Source organism: Ambystoma mexicanum, chromosome 3q (assembly GCF_040938575.1).
Source record: "Ambystoma mexicanum isolate Mex_15411 chromosome 3q, UKY_AmexF1_1, whole genome shotgun sequence".
Taxonomy (NCBI): domain Eukaryota; kingdom Metazoa; phylum Chordata; class Amphibia; order Caudata; family Ambystomatidae; genus Ambystoma; species Ambystoma mexicanum.
In genome coordinates, this window is record NC_090926.1 from 403569682 (window position 1) to 403596775 (window position 27094).

Sequence of the window (27094 nt, forward strand, 5' to 3'; positions counted from 1 at the left end):
AAAGGAGATTAGGGAAGTGTAGGATGTTTTCTGTGCCTGCTGAAACAATGATGATGTCGCATTACGAAGGAGCGGGCCGACGTCCTCAGCTGGAACACGGTGTGTCTTTGGAACACAGTGCTCATGATACTGATTGGTGCTGCTGTGTTCCGGGTAGACGGTTGAAAAGGAGATTATGGAAGTGTAGGATGTTTTCTGCACGTTTCGGGACACGCCTTGTCTACGAGGAGACCGTGTTGGATGATACTGGGTCAGGATGCAGAAGCTGCAGTGTTCTGGAACGGATAATCTGTTGGATATGTGTACTGGCAAGAGTTTTGTGCTTTTCAATGAGGGACTTTTTGGCACAATTGGCGGGCGTGGATGTCTCGGGTGCAAGGAGTGATTTCCTACGGGAGATACAGGGAAGCACAGTGTTCGTGTCTGGAATTGTGGGCATCTACAATGTGTGTGCTGAAAGTCGGTGGAAGCCACTAGCGGGTGATTTGTCAAGAAGGCTGGCAAGGAGGCGAGCGCTGGATCCGGACCAGTGGGGAATAAGTAACGTGATGGAGGATCTGACAAGTCACTAACTAGAGGTACGTGTTTGGTGAGGCCGGTTTTAATGTATGCTGTTGTGTTTATGTTGTGGCCTCTGGGTGTAGTACAATTTGGGTTTGGGTCCTGGGTTGATGTTAGCAGTTTATGGCCTGTTATTTATGCACTGATGTTGTGTTTATGTATGTGGCCTGCTGTTAGGACATGTTTTTGGGTTTTCACTTGGACTCGAGGGTGTGGGGTCCATGGGACATTGGAACGCTGTTTATGCAATGTTTTCTTTGCAGGTTGGCTGAAGTGGACATGTGGGTGGGGGTATGGCGCAGGGACTTTAGCGCCATGTCACTTGCATCCATTTTTGCATTTACAACTTCTCACCATGCATTTTGGGTTTTGCATTTCAGGGACATGTTGGGGTTGGCGCAGGGTTTTCAGCGCCATGGACTTGATCTGGTTACTACTTATTGTGGGTTTTACATGTTGTCCTGCTGTGTTTTGTTTGTCGTGTTTGTAGGGGCATTACCCTTGGTTATATGTGGATGATGCCAGTACCTTTAGGGGCAGTGAGGTGCTTTCACTTCTTGCACATGCTGGGATTATGGTGCACAGGATTTGCTTTTGTGTGTGCAATTCATGGACATTTTGGGGGTGGTACAAGAACTTTGGCGCCACTACGGTGCAAGAATTTTGGCGCCATTACGTCTTTTGGTTGTTGTTTGTAGGGGCATATTCCCTGGTTATGTGTGGATGATGCTGGTGTTTTAGGGGCAGTGAGGTGCTGCCTGGAAATTTTTGTGGTAGTGAGGTGCTGCCTGGAATGAATTTAAAGTGGTAGTGAGGTGCCACTCAGGGTTTTAAAGGGGTAGTGAGGTACCGCCTGGGTATTTAAAGTGGTAGTGAGGGGATGCCTGGTTATTTAAAAGGTAGTTAGGTGCTGTCAAGGACAGTGAGGTGCTGTCTGGTCTTTGTAGGGGTAGTGAGTTTGGTTGTTTGTAGGGGCAGGGGGATGCTATATGGTGTTCTAAGGACAGTGAGGTGCTGCCTGGTGTTTTTAGGGACAGTCGGGTGCTGTCTGGGTCATTTTGGGGGCAGTGAGGTGCTGTCCATCAGGTAGTTAGGTGCTGTCAGGGACTGTGAGGTGCAGTCTGGTGTTTTTAAGGGCAGTGAGGTGCTGTCTGGCCTTTGTAGGGGCAGTGAGGTGTTTGGTTGTTTTTGGGGCAGTGTGGTGCTGTCTGGTTATTTTCTGGTGTATTTAGGGACGGTGAGGTGTTGTTTGGTAGTTTGTAGGGGCAGCCAGGTGCTGTCTGGTGTTTGTAGGGATGGTTTTAGATTCATGGAGGTGCTGTCGGGTTGTGTTCTGGTGTGTTTTGGGACAGTCAGGTGTTGTTTGGTGTAGGGACTGTGAGGTGCGGTTTGCGGTTTTTAGGGGCAGTGAGGTGCTGTCTGGTCTTTGTAGGGGTAGTGAGGTGTTTGGTTGTTTTAGGGGCAGTGAGGTGCTGTCTGGTGTTTTTAGGGGCAGTGGGGAGCTGTCTGGTGTTAGGAACTGTGAGGTGCTGTTTGGTGTTGTCAGGGACTGTGAGGTGCAGTCTGGTGTTTTTAAGGGCAGTGAGGTGCTGTCTGGCCTTTGTAGGGGTAGTGAGGTGTTTGGTTGTTTTTGGGGCAGTGTGGTGCTGTCTGGTTATTTTCTGGTGTATTTAGGGACGGTGAGGTGTTGTTGGGTTGTTTGGTAGTTTGTAGGGGCAGTGAGGTGCTGTCTGGTGTTTGTAGGGATGGTTTTAGATTCATGGAGGTGCTGTCGGGTTGTGTTCTGGTGTGTTTTGGGACAGTCAGGTGCTGTTTGGTGTAGGGACAGTCAGGTGCTGTCTGGTTGTGTTCTGGTGTGTTTTGGGTGTTTGAGGGACAGTGAGGTGCTGTCTGGTCATTTTAGGGACAGTGAGGTGCTGTCTGGTGTTGGGGACAGTGAGGTGCTGTCTGGTCATTTTAGGGACAGTGAGGTGCTGTCTGGTGTTGGGGACAGTCAGGTGCTGTCTGGTCATTTTAGGGACGGTGAGGTGTTTGGTTGTTTTAGGGGCAGTGAGGTGCTGCCTGGTGTTGGGACGGTGAGGTGCTGTCTGGTGTTTGTAGGGATGGTTTTAGGTTTATGGAGGTGCTGTCGGGTTGTGTTCTGGTGTGTTTTGGGACAGTCAGGTGCTGTTTGGTGTTGGGACAGTGAGGTGCAGTCTGGTGTTAGGGGCGGTCGGGTGCTGTCTGGTCTTTATAGGGGTAGTGAGGTGTTGTTTGGTTGTTTTTGGGACAGTGTGGTGCTGTCTCGTCTTGTTAGGGGCGGTCTGGTGTATTTAGGGACGGTGAGGTGCTTTTCCCTGGTTATGTGTGCATGCTGCCGGTGTTTTAGGGGCAGTAAGGTGCTGTCTAGCGGGCAGTTAGGTGCTATCTGGGTCATTTTTGGGGGTAGTGAGGTGCTGTCCAGCGGGCAGGGAGGTGCTCTATGGGTCATTTTTGGGGGCAGTGAGGTTCTGTTTGGTGTTTTTAAGGGTTGTCAGATGCTGCCTGGATTTTAAGGGGGTAGTGAGATGTTTCAGTGTGGTGTTAAGGGGTAGTGAGGTGCTGGCTGGAAACTTTTAGTGGTAGTGAGGTGCTTATGTTTTGGAGGTTTTAGGAAAGGCAGGAGTGGTTTATATTCATTTTAGGGAGTGATTTTGGGGTGGCATAGGGAGGTGCTGCTGCTCAGTTGTTATAGGTATAAGGTGTTTTGGGGGACAGTGAGGTGCTGTCTGGTTGTTTTAGGGACAGTGAGGTGCTGTTATTGTTGTTATTCAGCTGGTTGATAGCGGAGTGTTGGTTCTTCCATGTCGGGGTTTATTTAGCGGGTTTGTAGCTGAGTGGGCTCAGGTTCTGGGGAGAGCTTGTGGTTGAGTTAGTTGTCGGTTTTCCAATTAAGATCTGGGTTAGATCTTGGGGTGTAGTGGTTTGGGTCCAAGGGGAGTAAGAAAAAAGAAAAAAAAAAATTGGTTTCTGAGCTATAACTCTTCTGGTAATTTACACCATGGTGGGTTTCCATAATGGGTATAGTTTGGTGTTATTGAAGAGAGGGGTATATGTCATATTATGTGCTGGTCATTATTATGGCCATGAGTGTTGGGTTGGTTGAAGAGAGGGACATATGTCGTAGTCTGTGCTGTGATTGATTATGGCTATGAGTGTTGTGATAGTGGTGATGTCACTAACATTCTAGGTGGAGTGTTGGGTGGTGATGTCACTGGGACTCTGGTGGAATGTTGATGTACGTTTGGTGGGCAGGGTTCTACTGGTGGCAGTTGGACCTAAGCTGCTGGGCTAGATGGATGTCCCAGTGCTTTCTCTACTTAATAACTAAGAGAATAAACCTACATGTAAACCACATACTTTCTGGTCTTAGTCTTATGGAGAAGGAGTCTTAGATTATATCAGATGCCTTCACATCCAGGTGTCATTTGTTTAGTGTTTTACAGTGTCCAGTGGGGTGACCGTTCAGTTTAGCTGGACGGGAGTGTTCTCATTCCCAAGAGTGGTAAGCATTGAGACCCAGAGGTAGGCGGTCTGAATGGAGTAGTTTTGGGGGGGGAAGAGTTAGCCCGCTAGCTCTATGTAGGTATTCTGATTATTTATTAATTCTACTTGTTCTCACAGTGAATGCCAATACATTTGTGTATTTTCTTGTGGGAATTTGGCAACATTATTTTTAAGCAGGTCGCCGGCAGCCCATTTTGGTGTGTAGTAGTGTAGGATTCTGATGATATCCAAGGTGTTTTATGGCTGTTTGTATGGGCAGCAAACTGGGGTTCATAGATTTTTCTTTTGATTGGAATTTTACTGTGCGTGTTTGTTGCCCAGGTGTGTGTGTAGTGCCTTTGGGTCTGTGCGTGCGTGCTGAGTGTGTGGGTTGTGTGCCCCAGTTGTTCTTAGTTGGATCTGCTAGAATTAGTTGTATCCGGAAGTTAGTTGGATTTCTAGTTTTGGTGCAGTGGGACTACGTGTGTCATGATCCACATCCCTGACCCCTTCTGGTGTAACGGCCCCCTGACGGCAGTGGGGCTACAGCCCTCCACAGTGGCTCCAAGAGCCTTAAAACTCCATCATCCGAAGACATGGAGTCAGTCCTGGCGACTTTGGCGCCTGGCTCATTACCAGGAATAAGGCAAGTACCATTTTGGACCTTAATCCAACATGGAGGTCTGTTAAACAGCTCAGTTCCTAGAACCGAGCTGTGCAGACTAGTGTTTTGGGTGTGGCCGGGTCTTCAGGTGTGGCTGGCTATATAAGCTATGCCCAAACTGGAATTCACGCTTCGCATTATTCTGCACTCCTGCAGCGTAACGGTCATCGTGTCCAGCTCCAGCTCATCTGCTTCTCCCGGCGGCCTGATCCTGAAGCCATCGATCCGAATTCCACCGCCAACCTGGAAGAACAAGAACAGCATTAGCAAGCAAATACACTTACCTGTGAGTAGCGGGCCCTGAAACCATCCATCGCTCGTTTGCCTCGCCCATCTCCGGATTTCACCGCAACCTGCAAGGGTGAAGAAGAAACGAGGACAAAATTGTAAAGCACTTACCTGGGTAAGCAGCCACTCCGGAACATCACTGCACCGCAACCTGCTTAAAGAAGGGAAGAGAATACAGGTTAGCAACTAACTCCAAATAAACAGCGCCGTGCTCCGCGCTCAACAACTTGGCATAGTCTTCTCCATCCGGCGCTGCAGCTCTGAAATCGCCACCATCCCTGTGGAAACAGAAAGAGACATTATTAAATAGCATAGAGGAGAAAAGGAACACCGAGAAATCACAGAAAGCGAAGGGAAGAAAGAAACAGAACAGAGACTGAAAGACTCACCTGAACACAATCAGAGTCGCAGTCACAGCCGGTCTGGACCCGACACAAGGGCACATGGACCAATGAAGCAACTAGGTCCTCAAAACACCCGCATCTATCACGTGCCGATACACAGAGACGCAGGGCGGAGAGCTCAACGCACAAAAAACTAAGGTGGACATAACCCCAAGGGAAGGGATTTGGATCAGTGGGAGGTGGGAGTCCACCCATCACGGGCCCAGTATCATAACCCTCTGTTCTCCTGTCATAGGCGTTACCCAACGGCTGGCACACAACCAAGCAGAGAGGGGTTCGGCATAGCGCACAGCCTTCCATCCAGTATAGTGTGGAGACAGGTGAGTGTAACAACGTGCCAGTCCATATAGGGACCGTTTGTGCTTGGGGTGGCAGCTCCAAGATCTATCAGTGGTAGTGGTGGATGGAAAGTGGCACGTTTATTTTTGGAAAGGTTACGGGTATGTGTTTGGTTGCCCAGAGGGGCAGGCAGTGCTCAAACGTGGTAGGTTTGCAGCTCTCCGGTCGTAGAGGTGAGCGGAAGGTGTTTTGTCGTGTTGTGTTGGTTTGGTATGGTAGTTGTGTTGGTGTGGTCCTTCTGCCAGTGGTTTAGTTACGCCTGTTTGTGTAACCATTCTTTTTTTTTTTGGAATTGGGTTGTGCACATGTTTCCGAGGTATTTATTTGCTGTATGGAAGAAAGGGAGGTGTGTTGTGTGTCTGGTTAGGTGGAAGGAAGGGAGGTGTTAGGAATGGTATTCCTATTATGTTTCATCCCTGCTTTATCCCACTTCCTGGATGCATGCTGTGTCTCTGTAGGTGCGAGGTCATGAATGGAATGCCTGGAGTGTGACTGGAATGCTGAGTGTATGAGATTTGACCCAGGGCAGTTTTTCATATTTGCTGCAATGCTGTCAAGCATGCACAGTGAGACCTGTATTTGCCATTTACTGCAAACAAAGTGTGTTTATAAGTATCATGCAAATGATACTCGCCCTTCATTAAAAAAAAACTATTTGCCAATGCTAGTGGGCTGATTTTGCGAACCCTGAGATAGTGGCACTTCAATGAAGCTTGTATACTTTTTGACAAGTAAATGTTACCAGCAAATGGGGGCGGTTGTCTCATTTTCAAAGATTTGTAACCCAACCCTGGTGGGACATGGTGCATTTCAGTTAAGAGTCTATACTGTAGACTGGTTTATTGACATTGCTATGAAAAATGTAGGAGGATGCTAGATTTTTTTTTCAGTTTTTGTATATTTCGATAGTCTGCATTAGCACAGCTTGAGATCCATTTGTCAAGATGTACAGCGATGCGGATGGGCAGATTGTGAAATGGCTGCAAAAGCTAATAGAATGAAGAGCACATTCTGTGTAACGTATTGGTTTACCAAATCGAGATAAAATGGGTATGAAGTGGTTTGGTGTCCTCGACAAAGAGTTGTCTTACAGCCTGGTGGGACTTCTCAATTTCCAGTGCTATTGTTTGGCAAAAGCAAGTACTATACATTAACAGAAAACTAGTAAGGCATCGGGAAAATGATTTTCATCTTTGAGTAAACGGAAGGCGACACACTGGCATCACGTTTAGAATAGATGCAAAATGTTGAGAGGATGTTCCATGGTGATGCTCAGTGAGATTTCGAAACACATCACACATTGCTGCTAGTGCACACCATCATAACCATGCTTATGTAGATTCATTGCTTGCCATCGCATTTCTGTGTAATTTTCTAAAGCAGTCAATTTTTACTTTTCTATTTCTGGTATTTGGTGCGTACCTCTTTTGTGACCTCCCAAAACGCCTTTCAGAAATGACTGTACTGCTTATTTAGTCAATTGTAGGTAATTCTGTTTATGTATTTTGATATTGTCCTGCACAAACCACCCTCCATACATTGCCTACACTGGAGATTCACAGTACCACCTTGCTTTGTTTTAGGGTTAAGAGGATGGCGAAATATTTGCATCTGTCCCAAACATTAATAAAGCCGCAACAAGTACAGTGAGGGAGAGACGGCTACAGGGAGGAAAAGCAGGTTCTCATGTGACAGTTCCAGATTTAAACTGTAAGGGAATTTCTTCACCAAGTGTGGCATGAATGACTATGTATTGTTTGCATTTGAAAAATGAACCAGACAATCGCACATGCATACATTCATAAATAGTGTTTAAATTGACTGTTTTGTAAGTGGCACAGTAATGAAATGGGTGGTACGTATTGCTACAGTGTGATCATTTTTGGATATTGTTGGTCTACAGTTTTTTGGTTTAGTTTAAAATAATATTCGAAATTGCCGTTTCGTGCCAAATGACGCATATGTTGCCCAATTCACTTTTCGTTGTCCGATGGTTACTTTCCACACGTTTCAACTTTGTCATTTTATTTATTCAATATTTATAAGGCGCCTATACATGAAATGGTGTTTCCATGCATCACATGTATTTTTTTAAAATGTTTTTTATTAGTTATTTAACAAACAATACAAACCAAACTTGCAGTGCATACAATAACAATTCAATTATAAATTGCTTGATTGTGTTCACTGCTTCCCATATCCCACCCCCGTTACGAGCCCATTTCCTCTAATGCTCCGTTTACACGTCTTGCGTCAGGGTGTTTTCTTCCATAGGTTCCATTGGGTCTAGCATTGACCCAAATAATTCTGCTATTAATGATTTCCATGCCATCAGGGTCTGTCTCCTCCTCCCCGCCTACATTGCTAGCTTCCTGCCATACCATAGTTTCTGCCTCCGCCCATTTCTGCAAATCCTTCCACCATACCTCCACTCGTGGTTTGTGGCATGTCTTCCATCCCATAGCAATTCTTTTCTTTGCAAGTGCATATGCCAGGTCCTTTAGTTTGCTCACATGCTTAAGTTTCTGTGGCCTAGGGAACCCCCCTAACAAGCAGGCCCACACTGTATCCACCACTATCTTAATACCTCTTTCTGCTAGCTTGTGTGCCACTTCGCTCCAAAAGCGCTCAATAACCGGGCATGACCAAAACATATGCACCAGGCCCACATTTTCTTCATCACACTTAGGGCATGCTTGCCGTCCTGCATTTTTAAACGTAGATATCCTTTGGGGTGTCATATACGCGCTATGCGTGATATACAGCTGTATCTGCTTTAGTCTAGCATTCCTCGACACCCTCCTATGATACCCCTGGGCTTGTTTCCACATCCCATCATCCATCGGGGCTCCCACGTCTCCTTCCCAATCTTGTCTCAATTGTACTAACTCCTTCCCCACTTTGGACATCACCATCTCGTATATTCTAGATATCTCGTGCCCCCCTCTGCTATGTCATATATTTAGTCTTTAGTAGCATCTGGTTCTTCCTCCAGTACCAATTCAGGCCAAGTTTTCTTAATTCTCTGCACCAGTCTATGGTACGTGATATACTGACCTTTATGTAACCTGGTTTCCTCCCTCAACATCTCAATCTATTATGGTCCCCTCTCCCCATATATCTCCCATGGTCGCTATCCCAACCGGTTCCCAATGGTTTCTGATTATTATCCGTAATTGCTTTTCTCCACCCGCTAGTGCAACCAGTGGTACTTGAGTGGAACACGGGGACGGGTGCTCCCATCATTTGGCAGGCCCTGTGCCCCATACTTCATCCAAGCACCATCATCTTCGGACGCCCCTCCACCTCTGCCTTGGGCAGCCACATAATGTAAAATGGGGCGCAATCTTGATTAAACAACCTGGATTCCGAGGTGCTCTCCTCGGAGAGCCATTTGGCCACGTATTGCAGCTGGCCTGCTACATAGTAGACTTCATAATTGGGCAGTTTAATACCCACTCTCTCATAAAAATTCTGTAGCTTCCAGAGAGCCACTCTGTTCCATGCCACAGGAAGTCCCTACACATGCTGTCCAATCTAGTGAAGAACTTCTTTGGTATCCAATACGGGATGTTCCCTAAGTAGTGTAGAAGCCTAGGCAGGACCACCATCTTCAACATCGCCCCACGCCCCATCATTGCTAAAGGCAGCTTTACCCAGAACCTCATACAATTTTCGATTTTCTTAATGGCTACCTCAGTGTTGCATCTATGCTCTTCTTCCACCGTGTGGTATATATCTATCCCTAGATAGCAAAATGTGCCAACCACCCATGGTATCTGTAACATCGGCAGTTGTTTCAACGGGATCCCTTTATATCCGCCTAATGGGAACATGCTGGACTTCTGAGGGTTCACTACTATACCTGACATCCCCGCATATCTTTTCATAACCTCCAAAATATATTGGAGGTTTTCCTCCGGGTGTCGCAGATACAACAGCACATCATCTGCGTATAAGGATATCCGGTGTCGTTCACTCCCTACCGTGGTGCCTATCGTGTCATACTGTTGCCTCAAGTAGATTGCTAAGGGTTCCAGGGCCAATATGTAGAGCATAGGGGACCACAGGCAACCTTGTCCAGTGCCCCTACAGAGTTGCCACCTTTCTGATCTCACTGCTCCAGTTTTAACTCTGGCTAGCGGTTCACTGTTTAACATGTTGGCCCACTGTAAGTATCCAGGACCCATCCCATAGCCAGCCAGGGCCGCCAACAACCATGGCCATTTGACCGAGTCGAAGGCCTTTATTGCGTCTAGTGACACAATTGCCAGTTCACCATCATTCTCAATTCCATATTCAATAACTCTGTGGAGCCTTCTAAGATTGTTAGATATATTCCATTTAGGGACATAGCCTGTCTGGTCCGGATGTATTAATTTACCAATGACCCTCCTATTTGCCAAAACAGCCGTCAGTATTTTACTGTCTTGATTTAACATTAACAGGGGTCTGTATGAACCGCAGCTTTGCCTGGACTTATTAGGTTTGGGTAGCGGTATTATAATCGCTTCTCTAAGTGACTCTGGCAGTCTGCCCAACTCGTATGCCTCATTCAACATATCCAACAGAGGGGGAAGCACCTCTCCTTTAAATGCTTTATAGAATTCACTTGGGAGTCCATCAGCCCCCGGGGTCTTACTAGTGGGCAACTGTCTCACCACCTCCTCTAACACCTCTAAAGTGATCGGCGCATCCAGCTCCTCTCTTTCCTTAGCACTAATCTGTGGCAATCCTATGTCCTCCAATGTTTCTACAATCGCTGCGCGATTATCCTCCCCATCATCTCCATATAGCCGCCCGTAATAGTCTGCAAACTCCTGGTTAACTCCCTATTGAGTGTCAACCACCCTTCCGTCTTCTCTTGTTATCGTACTAATCGTAGATCTAGGGGTTTCACTCTTATAGTCATGCCAAAATCCTCCCTGGTTTATCCCCTCCCACATGCTGTCTCTCTATATATTTTTTGTAGTTGAGGTTACCCAGTCTCTCCCAGTGGCCAGCACATTTCTGCTGCAGCCCGAGTATCAATTCGGTGTCTTCTTTTGTGTTATTTCCTCCCTCTAGTGCCCTTTCCAATTCACCCTCCAATTCCCGCAGTTCAGTCAGGATCCCTCCTTGCAGTCCTTTGGATTTCGCTATAGCTACCCCCCGCATCACAACCTTGAAGGCCTCCCACAATGTGCCCGCCAAGTCCACACTGCCAGTATTTGTCACAAAATAGTTAACAATTTCCTCTCGTATCCTCCCTAAAGAGGGGGTCTCTCAGCGCCTCTGCTCTGAGGCGCCATGTCTGTATCCTCGCCCTCGGGGGGGGGGGGGCTGGGGGGAAGGGTGATATTGCCATCCAAGGATCAAAGGCGAGTGGTCCGAAAGGACTCTCGCTTTATATTCAGCGTGCGTGATCTCTGTCAGTATCTCTGGTGTGACAAAGACATAGTCTAGCCTTGTATGTAACTGCTGTGGGGCAGAATAATGCGAGTATTGCCTCTGTTGGGGGTGTTGCGCCCTCCATGCATCTTTGAACCCAACTTCCCAACTTAAACTCCCCTTAACTAAAAACACAACAAAACCCCCACCCTACCTCCCCCCTCGCCTCCCTGTCCTCCCATACCCAACAACACCCTCCCCAACTGTTGCCCAGCTCCATCCCTGGATCTCAGGCACCCCTGCATCTAGCCCTTTCTGGCACTAGCCTGTACTCACGGCACAGCAGGGTAAAAACGCCCTAGTGACTGTTTTACTACTATTTCTTGAGGGTAGGTTGCTTCCATCTTGCTGCTCCTGATTACTTCAAGCGCACTACGCCTACCGCTATTCAATTTACTTGTGCATTTAATTCTCTATATTCTAGTCCAACAGGGTCAGGAAGTCCAAAAAAATGACAATAGTGTGAATCAATTGTCCCTTGGTCTTTTACTAGGACTCCCCCTCCCTTATCCCCTCAGCATTCATAGCACCTCCACCTCACTTGTCACATTCCACATGATCTTGCTCCTCATTTCACTCCAGACAACCCTGCAAATCCAGCCATGCCGCCACTTTCTCTGGGGAGTCAAAAAAGAACGCTCTGCTTTTATGCAAGATCTTTAGATTCGCAGGGTAGAAAAGCATGTACTTGATCCCTGCTGTGCGCAGTCTCCTCTTGACCGCCACATAGCTGTATCGTTGTCTCTGTACCAGCATGGTATAATCCGGATACGCCGTGACCTTGGTAGAAGCCCTTTCTATCGTTCCACCTTTACGGAAGTACTCCAAGATCTTTTCTCTATCTTTATAGTTTAAAACCTTTGCGATGATTGCTCTGGGAGGGGCCCCGGGATGCGGTTTCCTCATCAGGGCCCGGTGTGCTCGTTCAACCGTAAACCCTTGTGAGAGCTTATCTGCTCCTATCTCTTGCAGGATCATAGTTTCCACATAGTCTGTGGGGTCCTGGCCTTCTTCTGTCAGCCAGCGCTCTAACAGTTGCAGCAAGGTGACTACGAATCCAACCGCATCAATCTTGTTCTCCAAGGCCGTTCGTAGGTCTGCCATTGTTGTCGCCCATGAGGTTCTCAGCTCTGATATGGCTGCCAGGACTGAGTTGTTTTCTCCTTTAGGGGTACCGTCCATTAAAGCTGCCGTTGCGCTTTGTGCCAGAGCAGTGGGGGTCCGTTGTGTCTTAGCAAAGACCTCCATTGTGGGTTGTTTACTCCTGGCCTTGGGTCCTTTTACTGACATTGTGCGGCCTTGTCTACGTCTCCAATTCCAGTCTCTCCGTGTCTTGCCAGTACCGTGTCCCAGTATTTCTGTGGCACCACCAGGTCAGTTCGGGCCCAAGCACATCGTCTTCAGAGGGTTGCCATCTATGGTGGCGTGCACTATGTTATCCTCCGAGTGGGTCGTGTCCTCCCACGTACTCTCTCTGGCTATTGTGGTCAGCACCCTGTTCAATTGTCTGTTTTCTGCGCACCACTGTAATCGGAGGATATTTTCTGACTGTCTCATTCGCACCCTCACCCAGTGCGGCTCGCCACCATCGTTGATGTAACGAGCTAACGTTCTGTTCCTGTTAGCTCTGCACTCGTGATTGCTTCTACTGTCGCCTGCTACGTTCAACATGCGTCCGGGGCCCCGTTGCAGTTGTTTATAAACCGCTCGCGGCTGATGTCCTCCCCGCAGATCTCACCGCCGCCCACGGTCTGTGTCCCTTGTTACGTTTGTGAGCAGCAGTGAGCCACGCGAACATCAGATGCCTGTCCTCCGTGACATGGCAACTGTATCCACTTATGGCAATCGCTTCGCCCACTCAAGCTCCGAAGTACTGCCATATTATTGTTGTAAATAAATGCCCGGAGCAAGACTTGAAAGCGTTGCGCGTCCTGCGTCCGCTAACTTCCTTCGTTCTTCGGCGCCGTTCAGCTGCATTCGGTCATCCCCAAAACTGCAGATGCGATCCCTTTGTTGTCCGCCATCTTGGCGACATTGTATCCGAGCGGGTGCATACTTAGAATTCTATTTTCTCCCGGGTACCAGGCACGATTCACTTGCTTTTCGAGATTGCTTCAGGGTACTTATTCAGACGTCCATATCTTCATTTCTGGAGCTCATTAGTTATTTTTCAGGCGTCATTTCCAGGATCAGTGTCAATCAGCAGGAGCTGTACGAGAAAGCACGTCCTATTGCGTGGCTAGTTAGCCACGCCCCTTTCCATGCATCACATGTTTTGTAAAATCGGGGACTAGTTGAGGAAGAACAAGACGATACAGAATTAAAATGAAATGATCTAATAGCCATGCTACCACAGTTGATTTTAAATTGAAATCCATATTTAATTAACAATTTTTATTAAAAAAATGTCACAATCTGAAACAGTACCTTTTGAAAAAATAAGGATTTTACATTGGAAAGTAGGACACTATTTCAGTAGCTAGTGAGCACATGAAATTGTCATGGTGAAAGCTTCACTTATCCTCTAAATATACAAATTAACAATTTGCTTTTCAACTCCCTTTCGTTCCCTTCAGTTATGGCATCTAGTTGGTCTTGTCAAGTCTAATCGCATGGAAATGCATCTGCCCGTCCTGCATAAAGCAATAATGCATATTATGAAGATTCCGTACAATATGTCTGAACCTGAAGGACCATTTTTTGTGTTCTGAAGCAGCATGTTGAATCGCCACTTATGATTTAGATTAATGTTGCTCCATAGAGTGGTTACGTGGTAGCCCGTGGTTAGTTGCCCTCGTTAGTACTGTTGCAGGTATTGCAACCATTTATTCACCCTTTTCCTAACGATCCATTTATCACCATATGGACATTTGTCCATGTAGGGCGTGCTCCTATGAGCAAGATGAATGGAGATGAGACTGATGGGGGGGGGGGGGGTTGGTATACTTTCACTAGTGACTCACTCCATTTTCTTCATAGCTACTGCTAATGACTATTTTTAATCAAAGGATCAGGGTGAACACGCAATTCTATTTATTTTGGGTCCTTGTTTGCACTGTCTTCCTCCAATGCAGTCTGCACTTTTTCAAGAAGATAAGACTTTCCATTGGTTAGTGTTCGATTTAAATGTGTTTTGCATATTTTAAAGCGTGGTCTGAAACAAAGTCTAAAAGTGGGGTGTTTTGATGAGGTATTGCAAGGATGATGTTGGTGGTTAGATTGAGAACGTTGCTGATATGTGATGGACTGAAGGCCTGTAATTCTTATGAAGAGATGTGGCCTGTTTTAAAAAAATAAAGGTTTCTTGAGGCTAATCTAAGGTAACGTAGCGCCCCAGTTGTAGTGAATAGCTTAATCTTATGTCCGGGAATAGAGTTGGAATCCTTTTTAATGAAGGAGAGTGCTTATGCGTATACAGGAGAGCACGTGTTGGGTTCTGGGAGGCCTTTCTGACATTTATTGCTATAGCCTCACAACTTGCACAAACATGTTCGTGGACATAAGCTAGAGCTTCCCCCATCTGGACACTAATAGAACAATCTGAGTCCTGAGTTCCATTACAGCAATTGCCATTCATTCAATACATCTGGGGCCTGTCGGGGCAATTGCTCCTATCCTTAGCGACCAACACACATTCGTGCTGGAACAAGGCAACCAAAAGGTGGGGCGCTCCCCTAGGTATGGATCCCCTCTTCCCGATAGTTGCCATCCCGATATCTCCCCTGGCATGCAGACATTGGCATTCTCCGCTTGGACTCCAGCGGGTTTGCAGAAACTTAGACCGCTTTAGAAGTAAAGGTCTCCACTCACATTTGAAGAATGCAAACACATGTTTTCACTTGAGGAATGGCAGATATTCAGATGCGTCACTGGGTGTGTCACCCCACAATGAAGCAAAGGAGTACAAGAAACCTTAATGTGTTGGTGCTCACGTATTTAGGGGTGTGTTCTAGAAAAATAATCTCTGGGCTTTGCAACCTACTTGACCAATATGATCCCTCAGAGTGTTTGCCCTATATGGTGTCTTGGGAGCGGGACTTGGGAGTCCAACTAAGTGAGGAGTCTTGGCACCGAGTATGGGAACGAAACCACACGGTGGGGTTATGTTCTACGGACAAAGAGTGCCAGATTAAGCTTTGTTATAGGTGGTACTTTACCCCTAATAGGCTTCACCACTTCACGTCTTCCTCCCCTGATGCATATTGGAGGGGGTACTTGGAGAAAGGAACATACTACCACATGTGGTGGCTTTGTCCCAAGGAATGAACTTTCTGAAAAGAGGTCCTTTCACACATTAAATCAATGCATAAGGTGACTCTGTCCCTAGACCCCACTGATTGTCCTCCTCGGGGACCATGGTGATGGGTTATACCCATTAACAGGCAACACTGCCAAACTAATTACCCACCTCTTACTGGCTGCCAAGATCTCCTTGGCTCGGAACTGGAAATCCCCCAATGGCCGTATCATAGCGATGTGGTGGGGAAAACATTGGGAAATACTAGCCTCAGAGAAAGTTACGGCAGTGACAGAGGGGAAATACTTCTCATATGTTGCAACCTGGATCGCCTTGATCAACTACATGCAAGACTCTTAACATGGAGGATACAGACGCGGCTATATAAATATCTAGCCCTATTGTAATATGTGACCTGATCTCCACGTAACAGTTGGTGTGTTCATCGCCTTAGGTGTATAGTTCAAGGAGTGTAGTTATTATTACCTGCTTGCAACATTTATTTTCAATGTACAATGTAACCTGTCTATTTGTGTTCGATGTCACCTTTTATCCATTTAATATTGTTAAAAGAACACGTGTTAGGCAAATATATTTAGAAAACTTAAGTCCTATCTAGCCAACATAGTTTTTTTTTTTTTTTTTAAACATGTTTTTATTAAGAGAGCAGGACTACAACATCACGGTACATATATGTATCAAAACGTAGTACAGAAATCGTACATCATTCGAAGATAACAGAGCATTGGGTGAAAAGGAAGCCAATATAGAAATAGTACACAGTACACATCAGGGTGAAGGTATAGGCGTTGCATCAGAGTCTGAGTCCATATCACACAGGTAGAGGCGCAGCAACGTCCAAATGTCCTTGGAGCGACACGATGACGGGACCGATAACACAAAGGGTTCCTCATCATCATTCACCATACATAGTTCCTTTAGGAAAGTTGCCCTAGTAGGGGCAGCAGAAGACTTCCAACATTTTAGAATACAGCGCTTGGCAACAATGCATGAAATATTAAACAATCGTCTCGTGGTTTCCTTCACCTTGCCAATGTCGCCCAGTAAATATTTCAAAGGGGACATAGTCGCCGGAATCGACGCAATATTCTCAAGAAGCTCTGCGACCTCTCCCCAAAACACCATAATCACTGGGCACGCCCAATACATATGATAGGGCCCCACATCGGGGGCGTCGCACCTGGGGCAAACACCTGTGCAATTGTCAACAAATTTAGCCAGCCTGGCAGGGGAATAATTAAGTTGATTTAAGACTTTAAACTGAATTAGTCGGAGCCCAGAATTCATAAAGACGGATCGAGTTAGTTGGCAGTAGAGGGCCCAACGGACCTCGTCTATCTGGGTGCCAACATCACGTTCCCAAACCTCTCTCATTGTATTACGTGAAGGGGTGTGGGTTTGCACTAAAGAATACAGCATGGAGACCCCCTTGCCATGGCTGTTTGTAGACACCATTGCCCTGATGCATTCATGTGCCTGGGGCTCTAGCGGAAATGTTGGCCATTTTGCCGAGAATGCAGCCCTCATTCAGTAGTACTGAAGGCATTTAAGCTGTCCCCCTCCCACCGCTCCAATAAAATCGGTGAGGTTGCAGAACTCGCCATCAGGGAACATGTCCCGCAATGTGAAAAGCCTATCAGGATCCCAGGATTGCTGGAGGGCCGGATCAAACGTAGGGGAGATACTAGAGAAGTTGACTTCCGGGTCGTACGGGGTCTCCAGCCCTATTCTCTTATAGATTCTGGCCCACGCACGAGCGATCGTGTATACCGGATCAAATGGGCAGATGTCTCCGTATCTAGGGACAAGGAGGACTGATGTTTGGGCAGACCGAGTGCCTTTCAATTTAGATGTGTGGGGCCGTGTCCCCAGGGTCGAACCAGTGTTTCGCAAATTGAGCCTGTGCACATAAGCAATATAGTTCAAAATCTGGTGCAGCAATGCCGCCCTGAGCAAAAGGTTCAACCATCTTATCCCAGCTCATCCTGGCTGTCTTGCCGTTCCAGATGAACGAGGAGGCGAGTGATTTGAGTTTCGAGAAAAAGGGCCTACCGGGCCAAATTGGGATATTATTAAAGTAATAAAGGAGTTTGGGGCGGACCACCATCTTAAGTAACGCAACTCTACCATAGAGGCATAGTGGAAGGTTCGCCCATTGCTGGAATTTGGTCGAAAGGATTGACAACAATTCCCCATGATTATGCATATATAACAATTGTGTCTTTGGCAACCATGACCCCCAGGTACCGTACCTTAGAAGGAGTGGGCCTGAACCCTTCTATTTCAGTTAGGTCTCCCGTACCGTTGGTAAGGGGAAATATTTCAGATTTTGGTACATTGATTCTGTATCCGGAGTATTCTGAAAACTCATGTATGTCTAACATTTTCTATTGGGTCCCGAACATACAGCAGGGTGTCGTCTGCATATAACGATATGATCTGCGGGGGGGCGGTCATTCTAAGCCCTCTGTGTGAGTGGTTCTGATGTATGAATTCCGCCATAGGTTCAATGGTAAGTGCGAAAAGTATGGGTGAAAAGGGACATCCCTGTCTGGTTCCCCTATGTAGGCGGAATGATGGGGAGAGAGTAGTGTTGGTTAAGACCGTAGCGGTCGGCTGTGTATATAGTAGCCGTACGCAGTTAACATAGTACTGGCCGAGACCAAACCTCTCCAGCACCAAGAAGAGGTATGACCAGGAGACGGAATCGAAAGCCTTCTCGGCATCTAGTGCGACCACGGCTGCCTTGGCATCTGGATCTATCTGTGCCATTATGTTGAATAGGCGTCTCAGATTAAGGGCCGTGGATCGGGCCGGTATGAAGCCCGCCTGGTTGGGGTGGACAAGGATCGACATGTATGGCAAGAGTCTAGTGGCCAATACTTTGCGAAAGTTTTTGCATCGGTGTTGATCAAGGACAAGGGCCTATAGGATGCCATGTCGTGTGCCGGCCTCTGGGGCTTCAGCAGGACAGTAACGATTGCTTCACGCATCGATTCTGGGAGGACCCCGAGGCTCATTGCCTCGTCCCACACTTACAGTAGTGGGGCTAGTTCGCTACAGAACTCTTTAAATAATTCCGCAGGCAAGCCATCAGAACCAGGAGAACGGCCACACGATAATGATTTAATGGCTACTATAATCTCCTCCACAGTAATTGGTCTGTCTAAGACGCTGCGAGTCTCAGGAGTGAATGTAGGAAGGTCCAGATTGTCTTGGTAACGGACCGTGTCCTCTTTGTTCTTTTTATCATGGTTGGAGTAGAGAGAGGAGTAGAACTCAGTAAAAGCGGAGTTGATGTCTTGGTCTCTATTAACCATTACCCCGGCCGGAGTTTGTATACTCTGGATCGGGTTATGTTGCCTGTCGGTTTTGAGCATATTGGCCAGGAATTTTCCGGCCTTATTACTCTCTCCATAACGTCGGGCCTTGGCCGGTGCGGCCATGTAAAGGACTTCTCTATGGGCTAGCCTGTGGAACTCTGCAAGAGTGGTATGAATTTGCAATAGGGTTTCCTTATCTTGTGTGACGCTGTATTCAGTTTGTAACAAGTCTATTTTAGCCCCAGTTATGCCAAGTTCCCTTCGCATCGATTTCAACATACCAGTGGATTTACCCAGGATAGCTCCCCGGACCCAGGCCTTAAATGAATCCCAAAGGGTAGCATAGGTGGTGACCGAGTCCTCGTTTAGTTCTAGAAATTCCGCAATCTCCGTATGTAGTGATGCACAGATATTGGGGTCTCTTAGGATTGCAGGGGGCATTCTCCATCTCCTCGCCGGGGGGGAGACATCACAAAGGTTGATGTCGAGCGTCACCGGCGAATGGTCGGAGGGTTCGGGGGTGTATATCACAGCTAGAGACCGCTCCGGCTAGGGATTGGCTAATAATCCAGTAGTCGATGCGCGAATGGGAATCGTGCACCGACTAGTAGAAAGTATATTTCCTCTCGTTTGGATGTAATGCACGCCATGTGTCTATCATGCCCATTTGTGCCATTAATTGTTTAACCACCAGTGCGGCTCTAGAGTGGGTTCTAGGGGTGGTAGAGGACCGATCTAGCGATTGATCAAGTATCATGTTGAAGTCACCACCCCAAAGCATTTGTGTCTCCCCAGATGCAGAAAGCATATCCAATATTGTACAATAAAACTGAGGGTCATCCAAATATGGTCCATATGTATTAATCAGGATTGTTTGGACCCCCGCTAATTCCCCCCACACCAGTGCATATCTGCCAAGCGGGTCTATTTTGCTCGAGTGATATTTAAAACACAGCTTGGGGTGTATAAGAGTCAACACCCCTCTGGATTGTGCTGAATATTCAGTGCAGTACCTGTGCGGACCCCACCTCGGCAGAAATTTAGTATTGACCGGCCCAAGTGCATGTGTCTCTTATAAAAAAAAAAAAAGGATGTCAGGGTTGTGACGAGTAATATATGCTGCGATCTTCCTCGCTTTAATCGGGTTATTTAACCCCCGAATATTCCAGGAGAATAGTTTAATACTCGAGCCCCTATTGGCCTGTGTCATAGTTGTACCTTAGTATACACATCTGTCTACAGCCCTGCCCCTGTCGCAAGAGGTATGGACGTCCTGTTGCAATCTCGCTCTATGATTTTAACATTATAACGACTTGGAACATTAACTCCCCCCAACAAGCCCGGCCAATCACCTGGCAGGGCCATAACCCAACTCAACCCCCAACCCCCACCCGCATCATCAACCCCAACAAGATGATGTATCCCTTGAGCCATAACCTGGAAGCACTCCTGGGGGTATGAACTGCACTCACGTGGCCGCCGTCCCAGAAGGCATGCACGGCTCTACTTCAACAAGTAATGGCAATCGGGGCCGCCCTATCGCCCTCAATTTAAAGCTATGTGTCTGTGCAGCGAGCACGGCATGGAGTCAACCAGCGGGGTCATCTGGATCTACTGCATCGTGAGGCGGTAGATTCTGGTTCCTGGCTCGATCCCGAGCCGGCAGGGGGATGGAGGCCTCGCCGTACAGCATGGCTTCAGCAGGAGTTTCAAAGAAATGAGCCCGGCCTGCATGACGGATTGTCATTTTCACTGGGTAGACGAGTGAGTATGGGACCTGGCGGAGTCTCAGCTGCCTCTTAACAGGTTCGTAAGATCTTCTCAATGACTGGACATTAGTGGAGAAATCCAGGTATATATGTATCCTATTGTTTTCGTAATGCAGGGTGCCCTTCTCCCTGGATATTTGCAGGATAGCGTCTCTCTCTCTATAATTGAGGAGATGGGCAATTATTGTGCGGGCGGTGCCCCAGGTCTAGGCGGGGGTGCCGAGGATGAGCACGCTCTACAAGGAAGTTGTCTGAGAAGGAGTCGGACCTAGGAGATCTTTCAAAAGAGCTTCCACCTGGCGTTCCATGGATCCCCTACCAAAGGTTTCAGCCACCCCAACCAGGCAAATGTTGTTCCTCCTGGAACGGGATTCAAGGTCTTCGCACTTGTCAAGGGTTTTCCGGAGGTCGCCCTTCAGTTGGGCTATATCGCGGCCATGTTGCAATATTGAGTCTTCATTGACACCAATCCTGCTCTCGGCCTCAGTGATACGCATGCTTTCTTTGTCTACCCTCGCCTTCAAGGAGCTAACTGTTGCCCCAATGTCGTCCAATTTAGTGTTCACCGCCAGGAAGCCGTTCTGAACCATTGCCATTAGCCGGTCTACCCTTTCATCCATCGGCAAGTCTGGTTGACTATCCGTTTGCTGTGACGGAGGTGCTGAGGACTCCCCGGGCTGGTAACTGGTAAAGGAGTCCATTGGGCCCTTTTTCTTGGAGCGCGCCCCTTTCTGCTCGTGGCGGCCCATATGTCCATAGTCGAGTAGCCTGTGTCCTCCCATGTCCTCCAGTATTATTGTAACGATTTGTTTGTTGGAACTCTATATAGGGCTTATACTGGGCTCGTACCTGGTCACGGAGCGTTCATGGATGGCAACACCAGCGCATATAGGACGGTCAAGGAGGTTGAACGGTGTCCGGTGCAGTCAAGAAATGAGCAGGATATGCCAGTGTTCAAATTCAAAGGGGTGCGATTACAGTGGTCCAGGCAAGGGGGGCCGCGTGCACGGGTGGGAGACCGGGTTCTCAAAGGCCAGACAGCGCCCCCTCCCACACACAGCAGTCCGGCCCAGCCGGAGGGCAACACTATGGAGCAAGGCAGCAATCAGGGGGTCCAGCAGAGACCGTGCGGGCGCCTCCGTTGTCCGGTATACAGCCACACACGACCCCGTTCGGGGACCGTGTTGTCCGCCTGCTACACTCAGGGAGCAGCTATAGGGTGTGCAACCCAGTCCGGCGGCCCCAACTGCCTTCCCTCTCTGCCAGAAAAGTCACTGCCCAAGGGGGGCCATATATAGCAAAAGTGTTGTTTGCTTAGCTGACCCCTTAAGTGATATTCACCTTCCGTGCGTGTTATCCTTCCTGATCTAGCTCGTCCTCACCGCCAGATACGTGATGGACAGGGCCCAAGGAAAAACTGGATACCTCACGCGACGTCGATCGACTAGTGGATGGCGACCCCCGGTTCGTCAGGGCCGCCGAAGGTGGTCACACAGCAGGACCGAAGGCTGCGCCGCGCGTTCCGTGTGACGAGGCCCACCTCGACCTCAACGGCCGCCTAAGGGTCTCCCGCAGCCACCGCCGATGAGGTGTCTCCGCACACGGGCCGATGACTCTGGTGCCCAGCCGTGTCCTTCAGGATCTCGGTGCTCCGGCAGTTTGGAGGCAGCAGCGCTTTGCCTCCTCCCCGGGGACCAGCCAGAGCGCAGGCCCCTCAGCTCGGCCCGGCCCCTCCCCCAGTGGCTCCAAGGAGTGATGGCCCGGATCTCGTAGGCGGCCCGCGTCTCAGCCCCAGCCCACGGGATCTTCCAGACGGCAGAACCTCAGAACGGTCTGCCGTAGCAGCCCCAAAATTGCACAGCAGCCACCCGCAGTTATTTGCCGCTGATCGCTGCGTTTTTCTCGATCCGTGGGCGGTCCTGAAGGAGGATAGTTTCTGAATAGGATTAATACGAGCCGGAGCTCTGGCACTAGGCGGCCATCTTAGATGTGCGCAACAGCGCCCCTAGCCAACATAGAAGTTTAATTTGTGGTAATTGGGTTGCTTGAGAAGGTGGCTCAGTTGAAAAGATTAAATGTCTCAATTGTTGGCAATATAATCTTCTAGAATGTTGTGGCTATGTTAGCAATGTTGCTGGAATAAGTTGGAATAAGATGAACAGTCCAAAGAAAACTCGGTTTTAAAAAATCGAGTCAAGCTAAAAGCAGCTTGAGAGATTCCTTGGTGGTTTTAATTTTTCGCATGTTTTTGTCAATTCGAACCATTGAAGGTTTTCACGGTCTGAGTCAGATTTTTCATAGAATTTCAGGTTTTCAACCTAATTGTGTTTGTGTTTATTGTGGTCTAGCTTGAGCCATGAGTCAAAGAGCATGAATGTGTGACAAGTCAAGCAAAGAAAATGCTGACGTTTCCAAGACGGAGTATTTTCTCTTCAAGCAAGATGCGAGCACAAACACAATCGGTAATTTCGTTATGGATCAGTCTTCAAAAGTTTAAATGCCACAGTAAATCCAAATGATGCTATTGGTGTTGTGAAGTGATGAAAAAGAATTAAACCTTGCGGTTGGGAAGGGCTACACCACCCCTCTTGTTGGCATTGTATTTATTTAGTTGCTGAAAGTTAGGACAAATAAATGTGTTGGTGTAGTGTAGAAGGAGCCCGTTTTTAGGCAAGGAGAAGTAATCTGTTAGCTTCATAGGAAAAACATGTTCAGCATTTTCTTTATTTATTTTTTTACTGCAGTTCTGGTTTCAGTAATACATTTTTAAGTCGTAGGTCCATTATATTTAATGGGCGAGTGAGCATTGGGAGCTTGCAAAAGACTCTTGCGCATTGGTGTTGGAGAGGAATTGGTAATTTGTGTTATGTCATGTCCGTTGAGATGTATGTGATCATGCCTACCAGAGCATATTGAACAGGGGTAGCGTAGCGCCCCTGTCATTTTGTTCTCAAGTTATATTGTTCTGATTCCGGATCATAATAAAGTGGTGATGGAGCAATCTGAATACAACTAGATGAAATGTGTGGAAATGACAGCAGAGACAATCTTCGGGTGTGGCAGCATCCTCAAGGCTTTGCAAGAAAGTGCAGGGAGCTCGACAGCTAATTGCTATAGAAAGTGGAAAAGTGTCCCCAAAGCAGGAATCTATGGTAGCCTGCTGTGTAAAAGATATTTAGTGTCAAAGAATAGTTGGTATCATAAGTGGTGGTGAATAAATGAGTAGTAAGTAATCAAAAAGGATGCTATTGCAGATCAAAAGCAAGATGAGGGGTCTAATAAGCTATATCTGGAGACCCTCCCTTTCATCAACAAGAGTGGATTATTTTGAAAGGAATGCTTACATCCGACCCTTTTCCATTTGAGGCAGAGTAGATGCTGTTCAATAACGAGCATTGGCAAAACCAATGGTTTTGGCTTTTGCAAGGGCAAGGGATAGTATTTGCCAGACGTGTTTTTTTTTTTTTTTTTTTTTCGGTACAAAATTATCTTTACAACAATTCTTAAAGTTAATTTTAAGACATTAATGACTTATAAAAACATAACGCCGTAAAACATTCTAAACAGCACAAAATGACGCCCACAACAATGATACTTTGCACAAAACCATATTTACAAGCTGGGTACTATGGATGTGTAGCTTACATGTCAGCGCATTATCACTTCCTCCATAGGGTGTGAAAGTTATAAATGAGTTAAAATCAATAATTTCACTATCGGAATAAACGTACTTTTAAGATTTCATCTTTTACTGAGTGCACTACCACCTCGTCAACCGATATATCTCACTGCTCATCCACCAATCCATCTAGGCGGAATTTCTTACAATTTAGGTTCTTCTCAATAACATATAACAGTTGTACTAGATCAATAATCAGAGGAATTCTGATGCCCCACATACATTGTAACCAGAGCATTTCACTTTGATAACCTGTTATTTCATTTTGATATTTCATCAAGATAATTTGCCGTGCTTTTGCAAAGAAGACACAATATACAACATGATGTTTCAAGGTTTCTTTTTGGCGATTTTTACAAAATTCGACAACCTTCATCTTCTAAAAATGCACTATTTGACCAATTCTTAATCCGCTCTGATGTTGGTAACAAGTTGAATTTGAATCTCATATAAAGAGAGCGCATTTTATGCCCAGGACACTGTCTCAGGTAAGGCAATAGGGGTGACTGTTTGTGCCGAAATTTAGCATACTCTTTAAATAAGGTGTATAACCCAATTTTGTCTGAGTTCACTGCCCAGTCATATTGTATGAGCCTCACCTTTACCACTTGAGGACGTTTTGTTAAATCTTCCCCATCCATGGCTAATAATGCAAGATTGTCTTTACAACCTTTTCCTGCTTCAGCTATAGATGCTGGAACACCCTTCTTTAACATGTTGGCAAGATTTTCATAGAGGGAGTTTGGCAATGGATCTAGCATTTTTGCATAGGACGCAAGCTTACGCCATAGATATTTAGTAGCAAGGGATGTCCGTCCCAATTCATGTATAATAATCGAGTTTGGGAGTGACCTAGGCAAATGTATACTTTATTTATTTATTCAGATTTGTAGAGCGCACGGCAGCCCGGGGGCATCGTGGCGCTTGTTACAGACAATGTCTTGGTTACATAGGATACAGTAATTACATACAATAATGAATTTACAGTAGACATATATACATTGGCAACGCAGTATATTTACATGGATTCCTGAGAATTTCCTGATTATTTTGCAAGGACATAGGTTTTTAGTTTCCTGCGGAAAATAGGGAGTGAGTATTCTGCTCTGATGTCTGCAGGGAGAGCGTTCCAGGTCTTGGCTGCAATGTAGGGGAAACTAAGACCACCGGCTTTGGCTTTTTTGATGCGTGGGATGCAGATTAAGTTGGAGTATTGCGTCCAGGTGGGACGGGAGGAGGAGGGTTTGAAGATGGTTTCAGATAGATAGATAGGACGGGGCGGAGAGAGAGAGGCATTTGTGAGTGAGGGTGAGGATTTTGAGAGTGATCCGTTCTTTGACCGGAAGCCATTGGGCTGAGTGCCTGGCCTGGGTGACATGCTCTCTTCTTGGGATACTAAGAGCGGCCCGGAGGGCATTTTTCTGCGTGACTTGTAGTCTATGTTTTTGGCTGAAGTGCCTGCTAGGAGTGCGTTACAGTAGTCCAGTTTGGCTCCAATGGTTGCCTTTGCTATAGAGAGGCAGTTGGGTTTAGAGAGGTAGGGTTTGATGGCGTTTGAGTTTGGTGGTGTGTGCGGATGCGGATGTGATTGCGCTGACTTGTCTAGTCATAGATAGTGAGGAGTCAAGGTATACTCCCAGAGTCTTTACGGCTGTGGATACGGGGATGATGGAGTTGTCTATGGAGAAGTTAGCGTATAGTTTGTCAAGTTTGTCTAGGGTGTTCTTTTAACCTAATATCATGATTTCAGTCTTATCACCATTGAGGCAGAGGCCATTGACTGCCATCCATGCCTTGATGACGGAGTAGATCGTGCGGAGTGCCTTAGCGTCTTCGTTGTAGGATCCGGTAAGTGGTAGAAGTACTTGCGTGTCGTCCGCGTAGTTCGTGTATGTGATGCCGTATGAGTCAAGTTTGTCAAAGAGGGGCTTGGTGAACAAGTTATAGAGTGTGGGTGCAGTGCAAGATCCTTGAGGGACCCCGCAGTGGATTGTCGTGGGAGTGGCGTTGGCGATGTCCGAGAAGACTTTCATGGCTCTTCCCTCTAGGAAGGAAGTGATCCAGAGGGCTGCTTCTTTGGAGAAGTTGGCTGAGTGTGTGAGGTGTGAAGTGAGAGTCTTGTGATCAACCAGATCGAAGGCGGCTGAGAGATCTAAAAGGAGCAGGAGAGCAGGCTTGCCTTTGTCCATGATTTGGGTGATCTGACTCTTCAGATCTACCAGGGCTGTTTCTGTGCCATGTCCTTTCCAGAAGCCCGATTGCTTAGTCCCGAGGATGGAGTGGGTTTCCAGAAAATGTTGTATTTGGCGGTGTGCGGCTTTGTCCAGCAGTTTTAGCAGGAAAGGCACCGTGGTTATTGGTCTGTAGTTTGGTTGTAAGGGGTCGAGAGTAGGTTTTTTTTAGGAGAGGCCGGACCCAGGCCTCTGAGGTTAGCTGGGATGATGCCTGTTTTAAAGGACGCGTTGATGAATGCCGTGAAGAGCGGTGCAAAGGAGTCTGCGCAGTCTTTGATGAGTTTAGGGGGGCAAATATCGCCTTTACAGGGGGAGGGTTTGAGTTTTTTTAGTAGGTTAATAACTTCTGGTTCAGTGACGTCTCTGAAGGAGAAGTCAGGTATGGTGGGCTAAGACGAGGTGGGTGGGGTGTTGGTAGGTTTAGTTCCTGTCTGTAGAGGAAGTGCTTTGCAATGGTCTTTGATTTTCTTTTGGAGAAGGTCAATTTTGTGTAGCATGGCAGATTGGATGCTGGTACACCAAGCTTCATCTTTGATTATTTCATCTGGTGTATTAGGGTGGGAGATGAGCTCATTAAAAATGGCAAAGATCTCTTTGGAGTGTGATTTGGCATTGGAGATACGTGTGTTGAAAGCGTTGGC

At 47.1% G+C, this 27094-nt stretch overlaps 1 protein-coding gene across 4 annotated transcripts in view; it reads left to right on the forward strand.

The window, feature by feature from the left end:
- Nucleotides 1-27094, forward strand: part of MGAT4B (alpha-1,3-mannosyl-glycoprotein 4-beta-N-acetylglucosaminyltransferase B) — a 1380432-nt gene that overhangs the window by 19292 nt on the left and 1334046 nt on the right. Inside the window, exon 2 of one of the 4 annotated variants that reach the window (XM_069654102.1) lies at nt 7344-7470. The exons of the other annotated variants lie outside the window; for them this stretch is intronic. The gene's annotated coding sequence lies outside the window, so the exon portion shown is untranslated. The remainder of the gene's footprint in view (nt 1-7343; nt 7471-27094) is intronic. 4 annotated transcript variants of the gene reach the window in all.